This window comes from Centrocercus urophasianus, unplaced genomic scaffold (genome assembly GCF_019232065.1).
Source record: "Centrocercus urophasianus isolate 14NV4802_14NV808 unplaced genomic scaffold, USGS_Curo_1.0 seq_35, whole genome shotgun sequence".
In the NCBI taxonomy this organism is placed as follows: domain Eukaryota; kingdom Metazoa; phylum Chordata; class Aves; order Galliformes; family Phasianidae; genus Centrocercus; species Centrocercus urophasianus.
Genome location: NW_024884922.1, coordinates 6402399 through 6417340, shown reverse-complemented (window position 1 = coordinate 6417340; position 14942 = coordinate 6402399). Strand labels below are relative to the sequence as shown.

The 14942-nt window shown below is 43.2% G+C and overlaps 1 protein-coding gene across 3 annotated transcripts in view; it reads right to left on the bottom strand.

Moving 5' to 3' along the window:
• The window catches only part of CUNH18orf25 (chromosome unknown C18orf25 homolog), a 43162-nt gene extending 31179 nt beyond the window's left edge, over positions 1-11983 (bottom strand). Inside the window, exons 1-2 of one of the 3 annotated variants that reach the window (XM_042831173.1) lie at positions 11878-11974; positions 534-619 (exon numbers count right to left, since the gene is read on the bottom strand). The gene's annotated coding sequence lies outside the window, so the exon portion shown is untranslated. Of the gene's footprint in view, positions 1-533; positions 620-11877 lie in introns of all 3 variants that reach the window. The other 2 variants (XM_042831174.1, XM_042831172.1) reach the window with 2 other exon arrangements.
• Positions 11984-14942: the final 2959 nt, after the last annotated feature.

Here is a 14942-nt window from a genome sequence, read left to right as displayed (position 1 = left end):
ATACTTCATTAGACACTGCTCAGAAATGTCATTCTTTTTTTTTTATGCAGATACAAAAGAAAAAAAAAAAACACAGCAATTCTGTAAGAACTTCTGTGCTAGATTTTACTTTTTAACCATACAAAGTGCCAGTGTGCAGAAACCTTTAAGTATCTACCCACAGCTTTACATGGGAGATACTTTTAAACCACACAGTCATTTGTAAAGGCACATAATTTGTACTCTTTGAAAAATGTGCTCCTGTGAAGAAAGCCAGAAGGATTCCAAAGGTCAGCTCAGCAGACAGCCCACCCAATCTAACAGCTCAGTGCCACCAGTCCAGATCTATTTTTACCCCCCACTCACAACTGAGCAGTCCTGTTCCCTCCTTTGTACCAAAGCGGGCTTGCTGTTTCTTGGGTAAATTCACTAAGCCAGAAGAAAACAAAACCAGAAGACAAAAAATGTTCTGCCAGAGCTGGCAATAAGACCAGGGAATGAAGGCAAGGAACAAATTATCCCTTCAGATAAAAATAAATCTGATGGAAAGCTACCTGCTGCTTGCTCCCATCACACCTTGAGCTCAAACTAGGCACAGGAGGGGCTACTGAAGAGTTTTTCTTTCACAGCACTGTTTCATCTGAGAAGAGATTTTTGAAGACAAAAAATGGATTAAAAAGCAGAAAATGAAATGTAAACTTTAGTAGATCCTGAATAACAATAATTCTGAGAACAACTGTTGTAAAATTTACACTATTAATAAACACTAGCACACACAGAGTTGTATCAAGGATGGTATGCACGCTCTTTATCAGTCAATAACTGGACATATCTACATCCTTCATGGGATTTCTGCTTGTTTTGTTCTCAGCAAAACAAATGTTTTTCAGAGTTGTCATGCCATTAGGAAATTAGTTTCACCAGAGAACATGATAAGGCCTGACATACTTAATAAACATCACAATAGCTTCACTTTAATTGTACATCACCTTTTCGGGTGCTGTTGAACTGACCATGATAAAGAATGCCCAACACACAAAAAGTGCAAATCACCTCTCACCTCACCAGCTGTTGTAGGACAGACTCTTACTTCAGAAGAACCGAGCTCCTCACAGCAGCTTTCTCTTAAAAGCCAGCTTAGTTTACTACTGACACATTTCACAGAACAGCCCAGACTGGAAGGAACTTCAAAAGACCACCAGCTCCAACATTTTATGGGAAAGGAATCTAGTTTAACTACCACCATGCCCAGTCACACCCCGAAGACTGCTTTTCCTTGCTTGTGACCACTCTTACGTCTAAGAACTTTTATAACATATACAGCAAAACTTTGTCTTTTAATACCATTTTAGCACTCACAGAAAAAGAAAATTGGAACCCACCTCCTCACACCACAAGTCATTCATTACAAGTTATAATTTGAAAAATGAGAAACTACCTACATTTTCACCTAAGTGAATATAAAGTATGGACTGTGACTACATAAACAAGAAATCAAGCTGCAGTGCTGCACAGGAGTTACTTGTTTAGAATACAGAGCTACAGAGGTCCATCCAGAGGAAATGTATCTTGCAGTTCCAATGTTACAGATACCAATGCCTTCACTTAAATCTAAATATTTTTCTACTTATATGGAACTGAAGAATACAGTGACTCAGATTCACATAAACAATTATTTCCATTACCAGTGGATTATCTCATGTTTACCAAAAGCAATTGAGCATGGATGGAATAAGAGGTAAAAGAGTCATGCACAAACGTATGCTACTTAGTCCTATATCACTTCAAAAAATAGTGGATTTTTCTTCCATTCCTTTCTTTTTTTTTTTCTTTTAATAATATAAACACTCTGGCAAGAGCAGCAAGAACTGAACCAAGCACTCGATGGATTCTGCATCTATGGGAAAGGGAAAGGACACACAGAACACGGCCTGGATACTGAGGAGTTGGCCATAACATTCAGGTCCACCTCATAAGACAAAAGGGAAAATTCTGGCAAACACCAGATTTTCTGACAGAGAACCACAAGATTCTGAAGATGTGGAGTACAACCGACTGGCTGCTTCTCAGTATTTGCCTGAACTTTTCTGGGTTTACTCATGTGTTTAGCATGCCTTCTTTTCTACCCCAATTTGCTTCCTTAACATTAAAACTAATCAAGTTATTAGACTGCTATATTAAAAAAAAAAAAAAAAAAAAACCTATTCTGCATCATGACAAAGGAGGAAGTACCAATGCTTTCTGGTCTTTTTAAATGCTGTCTTTTGTATTCCTTCTCCTCCTGTGGGATACAGTACATTCTTACAAGATGCCTTTGATTTTCTTTAAGTGTCACACATACCTTTGCAATTAACAGAAGTGCAAGCAGCACTCGATCTGAATGAAGCCGACTGACTCAGCTCTGTGTGGATGTGTGCACGATGCTCTAGAGCAGATTTCTCATAACACTAAGCCACCCCCACATGGATACTGTGTAATTTATATAGCGTTCCTTTGAAAATGCTGCCCCGAAGCTGACTCACCAGCACACAATTCTACCTAAGGCACATTTCTGGGAGTGGAGTTGGCTCTTTATCAGATGATTCACAAATCAGGCCTGGTAGCAATCCTAAAGAATAAGACCCTTTGCAACAGACATGCTAAGAGAATTGAGGTGTGAAACAAAAGAAGAAAGGATTAAACTAATGCTCTGTTTCAACTGGTTTTGCATAAACAAACCAAGGTTAAAAATAGGCTGCTCCTACTGAGTGCTCAGCAGGCTGGATACACAAATTATACAACACAGAAGAGAAACTACCAGTACATGTATTAAAGCAAAGGTTTCTGAAGCATCTTTAGCAACCCTGAAAAGCAACATTTCTTTCATCGTTAACAAGAAACAAGTTTTCACATTTAAATACAGGTCTACACATTGTAATTTAAACGCGCATGTTCTGCCTCTTCCAAGCAAATTGTAACTACCAGTACAGAGTTAGTTTACCAGCTGACACACAGGCTTCCAGAAACATACACCAGATGCACTGGAATTCCACAAAATCACAGTGCTTGTGAAAATAAATTAATTAGCACATAGACAAGGGCACAGAGGTTGCATTTAATCTTCTACAATATCATTTCTGTCTCAAAGTGCAACTGTTTTTCTCGAGTGATTTAAAGTCCTCAGCACTCTACATTCCATTAGTTGCCAGAGGCGTAATTTTTCCAACCCTGTTCCTAAAAATTTAGGAGATTAATTTGCAGATTATCATGATTCCTTCAACAAAACTAGTTGAAGAAATCAATACTGGGCTACCTATGCTACATTTCTTGCACAGGACCAACTTACTAAGGATAGCCATACAGATGCACCATCTCCCCCTAGAAACTGTAGTTTAACAAAACCCCACTTCACCCCCATTTTTCTGTTACTGTGCTTCCTCCATTGATTCATGCCATTTTATACAAGAGACTAAAATAGCCTGTTAAACAGATCAACCGGAAACGTTGGCCTATTGTTCTGCTGTGGTCAATAAAGTAATGCTCCCAAAAATATCACATATTAAGTTATTTGGGTACAGTGGTAACACTTAAATTAATCCTGATTGCCACAGTGCAGATTTGCTTTCTATTCAGAAAGTGATCACACACGTAGTTATCTGCTAGTAGCTTCAAACAGACCAGAACAACAATGCAGCTTTGATGTACTACTAGTCACTTCACTGCTGTCTCCAGGAAAGTTAAAGCAGATCTATCCTAGGCAGGCACAAACGAACACTCTGTACCCTACTGGTATTCGGAAAATTTGAAGCAGCAGTGAGTGGTATGGGTCACAGGTTCCGGTTCCATGAGTCCTTCAATCCCTCTGGCTGTCTGCTGCCACTGTAATGAGGCAGAACTGCCCACTGCTGCTCCTTCTGTAGCCCTGCTCCCTCGAAGGAAGCTCTGCACCTTACAGAAGACTAAGGCCTGAGAAGCACAGCTCAGGAGAGCTAAGTGAACACACCAGACAGCAGCGACAGGTGTAGAATGAGGGGAGCACCAGACCAGTCACTGGGCCCAGCAAATCATAACCCGTCAGTTCCTGACAACAGGAGCACAGACACTTTTAACAGAGAAGTGCTGCTCGGCAATTATTTGAAACTTTTCCTTTCCTGGAACAGGACTGCCTGCCTACCTTATGCTAGATCTGCACCTCTGCACAGTCTTGCACTACTCCTCTAGCTGATGTTGGTCATCCCTTTGTCTGTTGCATCTCATGATAAAGTCATCAAGAGAAAGTCATCAAACTAGACACTGCATGAGTTTATGACAGCCACTTGTTTATAACAAAGCTGAGTTAGCAAAGAGATATTAAGCAACCTTACAGTTCGTCTGCAAGTACTTCACAAGCAGCCTGTTTTACATGCTGGCATAGAAGAAAAAAAAACAAATCAGCTTTAGGGTATTTTAAAGCTTAAAAAAAAACCAAAAAACTGTCACTCAGCAGCAGTTTTGCTTCAGGCAAAAACACAGTATCTTCCTGTCAAATCTGGCAGCAACATAACTATTTTATGATCTGGCCAACTGAAGAAGAAAAATTAGGTGATAGGCCTAAGTTCTACACGAAGTCTGGAAGGCTACACAAGTCAAAACAAGTCCTCAGGTCATTTTCACACTCACAAGCTACTAATGCTTGTTGTTATTTAACTATTAAGCTAGTTGTACAAGATCTAAATGCTGAACATGAAACTGTAACAGAAATACTAGTGGAAAAAAAAAAGCCTTGAATACCCTAAAGGTAATGCATGTTGCCTTCAAATTATGAAATTTCAGCATCTAACCATCAGCTGCTGCTGGGCCGTTCCTGGCACCAAAGCATTGGTCAAAAAAATGATCAAAAAGATGACATAACATTTGATTTTGTTGTCTAGCAGATGTGTAATGCAGTCTTAACATGCCTAGTGTGCTCTGCTGAATGAAGTGCTCATGACACTTGTCTGTCATATTAGTAATCAATAAGCAGAAGATACAGCTTCAGTGCAAACAACCTGTTGGCTTCTTTCTTAAAAAAGAACTCACCTGTGCTGCTGGACCCAACTCAAGACCACATGCAGAACGACAACCAACCTTTTAGTGTGCACCTTTACAAAACCCAATGTGCTGCACCCTATTCCAGGTTTCCTAAGAAACTCTTCCAACAAAACAACAGAAAAAGGAATCCTCACAGGACATAGAAACCACAGGCATCTGTGGATGCAGGCAGAATTAGTGGCAGACTGTGGCACAATCTGAAGGAGAAAAAAGCATGGGAAGGAAAAAGGACTGTGCAGGAGAAGATTAATTCAGAACAAGCTTTTGACAAACAGCAGATGAAGAAGTCGATGCAAAGTACACTCAGGTTTATTCTAAAAAATGATCAAAAGTTAGTCTGGGTATTTCTGAAACACAACCGTGTCAAAAGCCAGCTCCAAGTGCATTATAAATGATGTCTTTAACACTGCTGTCATTATCAGATACTCCTTACACTTACTCCTAGTCAGCATACCTCAAGAAATTTGACCCCCGCTTTGAAAGAGCGGCAGAAAGACTGGTAAACATAGAGAAGGGTTTGCATATATTTGACTTGAAGAGTTAAATCTAACACCGAGTTACCTATTATAAAGAGAGTAAAAAAAAAAACCACAACAAACTAAGAATCTAGATGGTAGTTGTAGTTGGTACTGTGCAGGTATTAATGGAAAAAATCCCCACGTGCCCTTAATTAAAAGCACTACGCATCCTAAAATGATTTGCTGCATTATTGTTCTTTTAAGAATAGCTGGGAGAGCTTTCTTAAGAATTAAGAATAATTGTCAGTTGAAGACATGTAAATGATATATATGTACAAATTTTCTAGCAAGAGCAAAGGTAGAAGGAAAAAAAGACCACTGATCTGATGTATTATGTCCAACAAAATCTGCTGGAGCTTTATGAATTCCACATGAATTTCACTGAAATTCACTACAGATGTTAAAAAGTAGAAAAAGCATCATCTTGTAACACAAAAAGGAGAAATCAAGAGTCTGTTATCAACTAACTTGTAATTGCATGAGGTCTGTAGCTGCATAATCCCCCCAAAATTAAAAACCCTGGCATGATACTCTCTAGAGTTCTTTGACTTAATTTTGCAGTGCTCAACAAGTTCTGGATTTTCTCTTGTGACAGTAGGCTGAAATAACCTGTACATAAAGCATGGCCTGGGATCCAAATGCTGTAAATTACCTTTGAGATAACTTATTAATGCCAGTGAGTGAAATCACGCAAAGTAAAACTTGTTTCACCGGCTTTTAAAAAATAATGGTTAGAGAAATGCTTGTCTGTTTTAGCTCCTCACAGTCCCTACACAGTGTTAATCAAAAGACATTACAAGCTCTGTGAAAACCACAGCTATTGACAGCACAAACTGTATTTATCAGCCATTCAGCTTATGGGCACAGGCCCGTTCTTTCCCACAATGATAACTACATTTTCAAAAGACATCTTGTTGAACAAAATGAGGCCTCAGGCTATCAGAATTTCTTCCAGCTTACCTCCTTAGCAGAATGTTTCCTAAAAAACAAAAACAACATCTTATCTTACATTGTCTTCCAATCAGAGTATGTGGAACTAATAGACAACTTCCTGACCTTGTCATCACCACTTCTTCCCCAAAACTCTGCTTGTGCCAGCAGACTAGGATCCCTCGCCATAGCAAGAGCTGGCATACCCAGAGAACAGGAAGTGGGAAAATAAATGGAGGGGTCAGGAGACTACCAGTTGATTAGAAAGACACAGCACATACTATCCTAACCTTATCTGGCTATCATGTTGACTTCCTTCTTTTCACTTCACTGCGTTAGACAATATTGTTTGGAGCATGCAGTGCCAAACAGTACCATGAAAATGTAAGGTTCTCAATGAAAAGCAAATTACTGATATGGCTGAAGCCACATCATTTCACAGACGACTGATATGACAAAGTCTGGCGTTCAGTTATTCTGAGCTCTGCTACTGTGAATCACTTGGACTCTGCTCATTTGGGATGAACGAAAGTGAAATCTGCTTTCTCCAAAACAGGCTTGAAAGAGTGATGACCAAGCACAAGGAAACAAGACGTTACACAAGAAAGGCAGCAGGAACACTATCCACCCATAGTCAGTCTGCCTGCTTACAAAAGCTGAAAAGCATTCTGCAGGACAGTGCAGAAGTTGTACTGCAAAGTCAAAGGTAAAATCCAAGTATGTGGAAGCAAAACTACAGGCTTGAGTCTTAAATACTTGGAGTTAATTGAAGCGACCACTTGTTCTTATGATTTAAAAGCTCTCAGATTGGGTACTAACAGCTTTTAGCTGTGTTACTGGAGATGACTATCACAAGGCTAAAGCCTGTTCAGTATTTTTCTAATTAAATTTTATCCTGAATATTCAAGAGGCAGATTAAGTGGTAAAACTGATAAAAAACTAAATACCCTCTTAAAAATGGGTACCATATTGGACCACAGCGAATCCAAAGCTGACTCACCACATGACCACAGCATGTTACTTGACCTCTCTCTGTGCTTTCATTAATGCATCTGCAATGGTGTAACAGCAACACCTCAGAGCTGCATCTCATTTCAGTCCTGAATGAGTAATCAACATGTGCCTGAGCTGCAGAAACAAAGTCACATCCGTGGAGAAACTGCCATACTGCACCGACTCTACTCACATTGATCAGATCTGTAATGAGGGAACACAAACAAGTGTCAACAAGCAATGAACCACAAATTTAATTTCTAACTCATAGCTATAACTGAGTGCCACTGCATCAGTCACTCCAGTCTAGTTCAGAGATGGATTTATGATAAAGCAGCTGCTGAGGCTAATACTTATGCTACGTCCACATTTTTATTTACATCTTTCAGTTTCCTTTATGATCAGAATTGCCCACTTGTAAAAGTTATTTTCTAGATCTCAAATTGGAGAGTCAAATGCAGCAATTTTTGTTGCAGCAGATGCCAGTGTCATAGCAGCTCAGCTGTGTTAAGGGCACAACCATTCGTTACCTGCTGAGCTTCAGTTCATGCACTGAAAAACTGAGAGTTTCCTTACTGTCCTGCACACAAGGAAACAAGACAAGCAAACAACACAGCAGCACGTAGAGCACAGAGTTCTTTCCCAGCACTAAGCCAGTCCCTCTCTCCCTCTGCTGTTTCATTTTTGGTTCCCCGCTGCTACTCAAGCATGTTCAGGTCAGTAAAAACTTACCAAGGTTCAGAACTTCTTTCCAAGCGCCCCTTCTGAAGTGCTAGATATGTGCCTGCAACTATGCTCCTTAAATCTTTCTCTCTGATCCGCTAAATATGTTATTAAGTCTTCTGCTGAGTTTCTGACAACGTTTACAGTTTCATAAGGCATCTAGTCAAATGCACATAAACTGATCACTGATCCAGCTCTGTCTAAAAGTACCATCAACACATAAACAGACGTTACAGAAAGTGAAATACAGGTTGCTTAAACATCTATTCATTTGAAAAGTTCTCACACTTAGATGTTTTCAGCGGTAACAGTCTGGCCAGAGTGTAATCAGAAGTCCTTGTTTCAGTTGGGACAATATTTTTTCCCCCCCTTCACAGTGTCTGATATGATGCTATGTTTTGGCTTTAGGAGAAAACCAAAGCTGATAACACACGGATGTTTTAGCAGTCACTGGGCAGTGCTGCACACAGCCAAGGACAGTTTCTCAGCTTCTAATACTATCCTGCCAGCTGTCGGGCTTGGAGGCACAAGTTGCTGCGAAGGAGCAGAACTAGGGCACACTGACCTAAACTGGCCAAAGGGGTCTCCTACACTGCATGGTAGCATGTGACAAAAAAGGGAAAACTGTGGGGAGTTGGGCAGGGGAGGCTGCTGCTGCTCAGGGACTGTCTGGGCATCAGTCTGCAGGTGGTGAGCACTTGCTTTGTGCATCACCTATTGTGTCAACATATTTATTACTGTTATCTCTCTCTTTCTTTTCTCTTTTTGTAAATAGTTCATAGCTCGGCCTATGAATTCTATCGTTTTCCCCCCCCGATTCTCTCCTTTGTTCCTGTAGAAGAGGGGGAGGTGAGTACATGGCTGTGCAGTCCTGAGTGCTTGCCAGGTAAAACCGCAACAGCAGGCAGCTCCAAACGCTCATGCACCCAGGAGCCACTTCAGCAGGGTGTGTGGAAGCTCACACCTCACTAACAGATGTTTGAGATTGGCAATAACCTCCCAGGTCCTGCATGGCATATGCATTTTCAGTGGAACACAGTGTTGATGTGATAATATACAACAGATAGTGAAGCAAGTGAACAAAACTAGTTACGGACTTCAAAGCAAGGTGGGAAAACTTGGACTTTAAAGGTAAATACCATAAAGGAGATGGGCATCAGTACAAAGAAGGCAATTATTTCTCTTCCTGTACTGATCAACTTATTTCCCAAATGCTTAGCATTCAAAGCCCCTCCTGATACTCTGTATCTGCACTTTGTTCATCTAGTCCTACCTTACCTCATTAATCCCACACCTCCTCCACACTGTCAGCTACCAGCATGATCTGACCACTTACCAAACACACACCAACATCCTTCCTATCTCCCTTTTATCAGTTAGAGCAGAGCTCGGTTTGCACGTGTGGTTACTGTTGCATGTATGCCATTCTCAACTGCCTAGTGGTTGTCTTCAGATTCTTTTCCCTTCTCCCAGCACCCAGCTTAACGCCTCCAATCATTTCCCAACCTGTTCGTGCCCTTCAGATTTCACCAAGCAGGCAGCTTTTGTGCACTTATCAAGTGCAAATACAGAGGTCCAGGCTGTGCTAAGACATGTATCACGTTCTTGAACGTGCAAGACCACAGTCCTTCCCTCTTCCTGATTTCTAAGGAATTTCTCATTGCAACTTTTTGTGATGCCTATATGCTAGCCAACCAACAATTAGTTTCAAAAGCAAACAGAAATAGTCAACACGTTTTAATTAAAAAATGTAAGTGCTTAAAAGTGAATCAGAAGTGTTATCCTCACGGTTGAGCATAAATACTACCTGCCTATGCCTAGTTCATGCACTACCTTCCCTCGCCCCTACAGTCACCCAGACAAAACACTACTATCACTGGCACTCCAGAAAGCAGCACTGATTAGCAGCCACACAAACACCCTCACTGGAGCTTCTTTAACCAGCACCAAGCTCCTCCAGACCACTGGGCATGTGAAATACTCAGAGAACTGCTGGAGAACTATTGCTCACAGGTAGATGACGTCACAGCACTTCACCTCACTGCTTTTGTACCGTGTGTTTACCTGTGACCTGAACTCCACATAAACTTACTGTTCTCCTTGCAGGCTGCTACAAACTCATTCAGTCCACAAAGGCAGTGTTTCCCTGAGAAGCTGCACGGCTGGGACTGCCTGACTTCAGCTCTTCTATCACAGAAAGAGCAACCGCAGATATTAACTGAGGCAGGATGAACACTTCCACAGAGCACCATGCCCTGTTTTAAGCACATTACAATTGGTCAAGTGTGAAATTATTGATAGATTTAAGCAACATAAAGCACTTCAAAACAAACATTTGGATGTAACAGTTTGTCTGCTGTTTTTGGGCAAGAAATAATATTGTTTGCACTTTAAAATCTTTCCTAGAAAACCAGAAATACCTTAGCACATGCCTAGGAGTGGAACTGCTCTCTGGTTGTATGCTTGAGAAGTACCTGAGAAGACTTACAGTCTATTTGGAGTGCGGGTTGTTCAAGAAGAAAACTTACATTTTTAAAGAGATGATTACTTAAAAGATGACTAAAGGTCTTTACTGCTCATTCATTTCTTTAAAATTACAAAATTACAGCCTGCAAAAACAAGAAATCAGGACTTACACCTAATCACAGCATCTCTATATACAAGTTCTTTACTATGAGAGTGCTGAGGTGCTGGAACAGCTGCCCAGAAAGGCTGTGGATGCCCCATCCATCCCTGGAGGTTGGATGGGCAGCCTGGTCTAGTATTAGCCCTGCTGTGGCAGGGGGATTGGACCTCCATGATCCTTGAGGTCACTTCCAACCCTGGCTGTTCTACTGATTGTTACAGCCCCTCCAAACGCAGTGAGGCACTTTATATGTAAGTATACTTTGTAAATATGGGAGTAGTTACAATCAGGACCTCGTCTAACTCGGCTGCTGCAGTTATGGCTGCACAAAGATACTGACAGATGCCAACACAAGTTGCCCAGCTCCACAGTTCATAAACCAAGACGTGTTCACAGCTTGATGCTACTGAACCACGGTGGGGGCTTTCATTACCACTTCCACTCTCCCAACTAAAAGAAGGACAAACACCTTCCACCAAGCAGCCATTCAATACCTAATAGCATACCTGAGAACATACCATTCAATTTGCCTGACAGCAATTATCAGTGCAAAGTTACAAGCCTGAAACCGAGCAGACATAGCCCAGCTATCACCAGTCTGTGCAGTCTGCCTTTTTGCTCATTCAAACAGGAGCAGGCAGCACAGCCGAGCTTCAGATTCTCCTTGCTCGGAAGCACACCTGCAGCCCGTTAAACCCTACGAAAACGAAAGGTGAGATAAGCAACGAACCAGCTGAACTTTCTCCCACGTAAGAGCAAACACCAGCGTGTCAAAGTCCCGCAGCCGAAGCACAGCGGTTCGGTTCGGGCAAACCCCAGCCGGGCACAACGCGTCGCTTCGGTTCGCTGTGCGAGGCCTCGCGGACCTCCAGCCGTGCCCGGGCGGCCCGTGACGAGAGGCCCCGCTCTCCACAGTCCTCAGCCGCGGATCCCACTTCCCTCCTCCTCCTCAGGGTGAAGGGGAACGAGATCGGGACCCGCCGCCGGCTAACGGTAACGGCTCCAAGCGGCACGGCCCCGGAAGGGCGGGAGAGCCCAAGCCGCGTCGGTTCGACTCACCTGAACGGCGAAGGCCCCTTCTGGCCTCCCCCCCGGGGGGGAGCAGCTGGAGCATGGGCGGCCGGGAGGAGCCGGGTCTCCGCCGCGCCCCCGACGCCAGAGAAAATGTCAGCGGAGGCCGCGGGGCTCTTCTGCGCGACGTCACTTCCGCCGCTGGAGCAGTCGAGCGACGCGTAGAGCGACCGAATCCGACAGCGCCCCCCTATGGCGGAGAGCGGCGAGCGGCGGGCTGGAGGACTGACCCTTCATCCATGCATCCCTCGTCAGTCCGTCTGTCGCGCTGCGGGAGGGGAACGGCGGCGTCCCGCTGCACTGCGGTGGCTGCTGGTGCTACAACACCGTGTTTGGAACTCCCTTCAAAACTCCGTGAATGCGTGTGTGTGCCTCTCCCCCTTCCAAGTCCCACCCGTGAACTTGGGAAACTGCCTTTATGTACATGTAAGGAGAATTAGAAGCACTCAAGGTCGGGCTGGATGGGCTCTGAGCGCTGCTGGAGGCTCCCCGTGCACTGCAGGGAGTGGGACCTGATGGCCTTTAAGGGTCCCTTCCCACTCAAACCATCCTACGATCTGATGATCTAGCTATGAATTCTGCTTAGCCGCATGGGCACGTCCAGCTTTGGTGATGCAGGCAGCAGAGGGAGCAAGATCCAGGCGCTGCTGCTGGAAGTTCCGACCCAGAGCCGCTTCAAATCTTGAAGCCGTGCCCAACCACCAACATAAAAATGACCTTCAGAAGCCAGCAGTGTTCTGGTGAGGTCCAGAACCTCCCTCTAAAGGGAAGGATGCACTTTGGAGGCACGACTCAATGACACCCACGTGTTGTTGCACACATGTTAGGACAGCACAGCAAGGAACAGGCAATGCAGATTTGGATGGTGTACAAAAAGGCATAACAAGGCAGGACAACAGGGATAGGTGGAAAAGAGCTCGAAGAGCTGCAGCCGAAGGAATCGGCAGCCTGGAGGCATTACAAAAGGGAGGAGGAAAAAAAAAAGAAACAACATACACGTTCTGTATGTAATAGGTACAATATAATTAGTAAACTAAGAAGAGACACGTAAGTAATCTGCAAATATTTGAATGAAGTAAATGGCATGAAAGGGAGAAGACTGGTGATACAGTAATGATTTTAATGGGGTAAAATTAAGATGGGGCACGTTTAAGCTGAGAATCAGAGTGGAAAGCTTTTGAACAGAGAACTGTAGGCTGGAAAATTGTCTCCCTAAGGAAAGTGGTGAAAGCTTTATTGCTTGAGACTTTAAATGCAAGATTAGGAGAAACACCGGGGGGAAGACTTTGAATTTTCAGAGAGAATGGACTGAAGGATTAGGAGAGGAAGAAGAAAACCAAGTGCTAGTGCTATCTCCAGGAATTTAAGGAGTACGAACTAGCATCTCCCTTGACTCTGCCTTATCACTCTTAGACTGCATCTGCTAAGAGTGAAATTATTTCAGCGCTAGTTATTTCCACAAGGAAGTGATAAGAACTCATCTGCCATGGTTGAGAGCTGTGAATCTCCGTGGGACACCTCTAGAGATGAACAGTGGGGAAGCACAGAAGGTTCTTTAGTTACAAAAGGGTTTGGAGGTGCAGCCTGGTCTTCCAGAGGACAGTGACATCATCTCTGTGCTTCCCCGAAGACAATTGGAGGAAATTAGCTCAGTGCTTGCTTGAGACATGACAGTGTCTAGAAAACAGTGGGAGTGACCCTGAACTATGCTCCCACATCAAAGTAAAAGCTGGCTGCAAGACAGCTGTTGCAAGTAAATGTTCCCAGGTTTTTTCCTTCATTGGGTTGTGCAGACAGAGCAAAATTTCTCTGTACTTGTTCACATCTCTACCCAAGGTGAAAAGTTTCGCTCCATCTCCAGACTGAGAGAATGCCTTTCCTTTGTCCACCACTCCATCACAGAAGGCCACCAGATGGGTCAGGCAAGATCTGCCCTTGGTAAAGCTGTGCTGGCTGTCTTGTATCACCTGCTCATCCCTCAAGTGCCTTAATGTAACTTCCAGGGGGATCTCCTCCATGATCTTCCCAGGTACAGAGGTGAGGCTCACCAGACTGTAGTTCCCCATGTCTTCAAATGGCCTAATGGCCAGTGAAGACTGAGGCAAAGAACTTTTTGAGTGCCTCAGCCTTCTCCGTGCCTGTTGAAGCCAGTTGTTCCTTCTCTTTTATCAGAGGGGACACGCTCTCTCTCCCTGGTCTGTGTCTTCTGACCACGTTACTAAGCATCCATCTTCCATTTCTGAGTAACATTTGAGAAACACCCGTTTTCCAAGCTCAGCTGTGTGCTGCAGGCATCTGAAATCAACAATGTGATGCTGTTAACCATCCAAGCCATCCCCTTACTGCACGCCTGCTCCCTCACTGTGTTGTACTGCCTCCCCTGTTCTACCTGTGCGTGCAGAACTGGGACCATGGGAAAGGCATCCCGGATGCCAGCAAGGTAGTGGCAATGCCCCATAGATCCCCATGGAGTTAAACCCACCCTCCAGCTACAGTCCCCATCTCCCAGAGAAGGAAGAATGAGAAACATTCTTTGCTGCTGGATTTGCCAGCTAATATTGTCTAATTAAGCAACTGTGCCATGCTGCTTAATTAGAATTAAGGACACAACTAGTGTGGGGCTAAAGGAAGCATTTATTAAGTTAGCTCATGGTTTTGGAATAGATTTTGTTGTGGGTTTTTTGTTGTTATTTTTGTTGATTAATTTTTGCTGGAGATTACATGATTGAATAAGGACAGTGTAATACTGAATTACTTCAAGGCAGATGGAGGCAGTGCTGTGTCCTACCACGCAGCTGGTACTCAGCTAAGAGAGAAGGAACTGCAGCTTTGACTTTAAACACACACTTACTGGTAAAGCCTCTTCTTACTCACTTGGTATTTTTTTTAATTTTTTTTTTTTTAATTTTTTTTTTTTTTCCAGGACAAATATTTCTGAATTGGAGAAAGAGGAATTCTCCCAGCCTGGTACAGAATTGTTGAAATGAGGTTAGGTATCGAAATGTAAAGTGTTTTCAAAGCCACTTGAAGTTACTGACAGCAACTGCAGACTC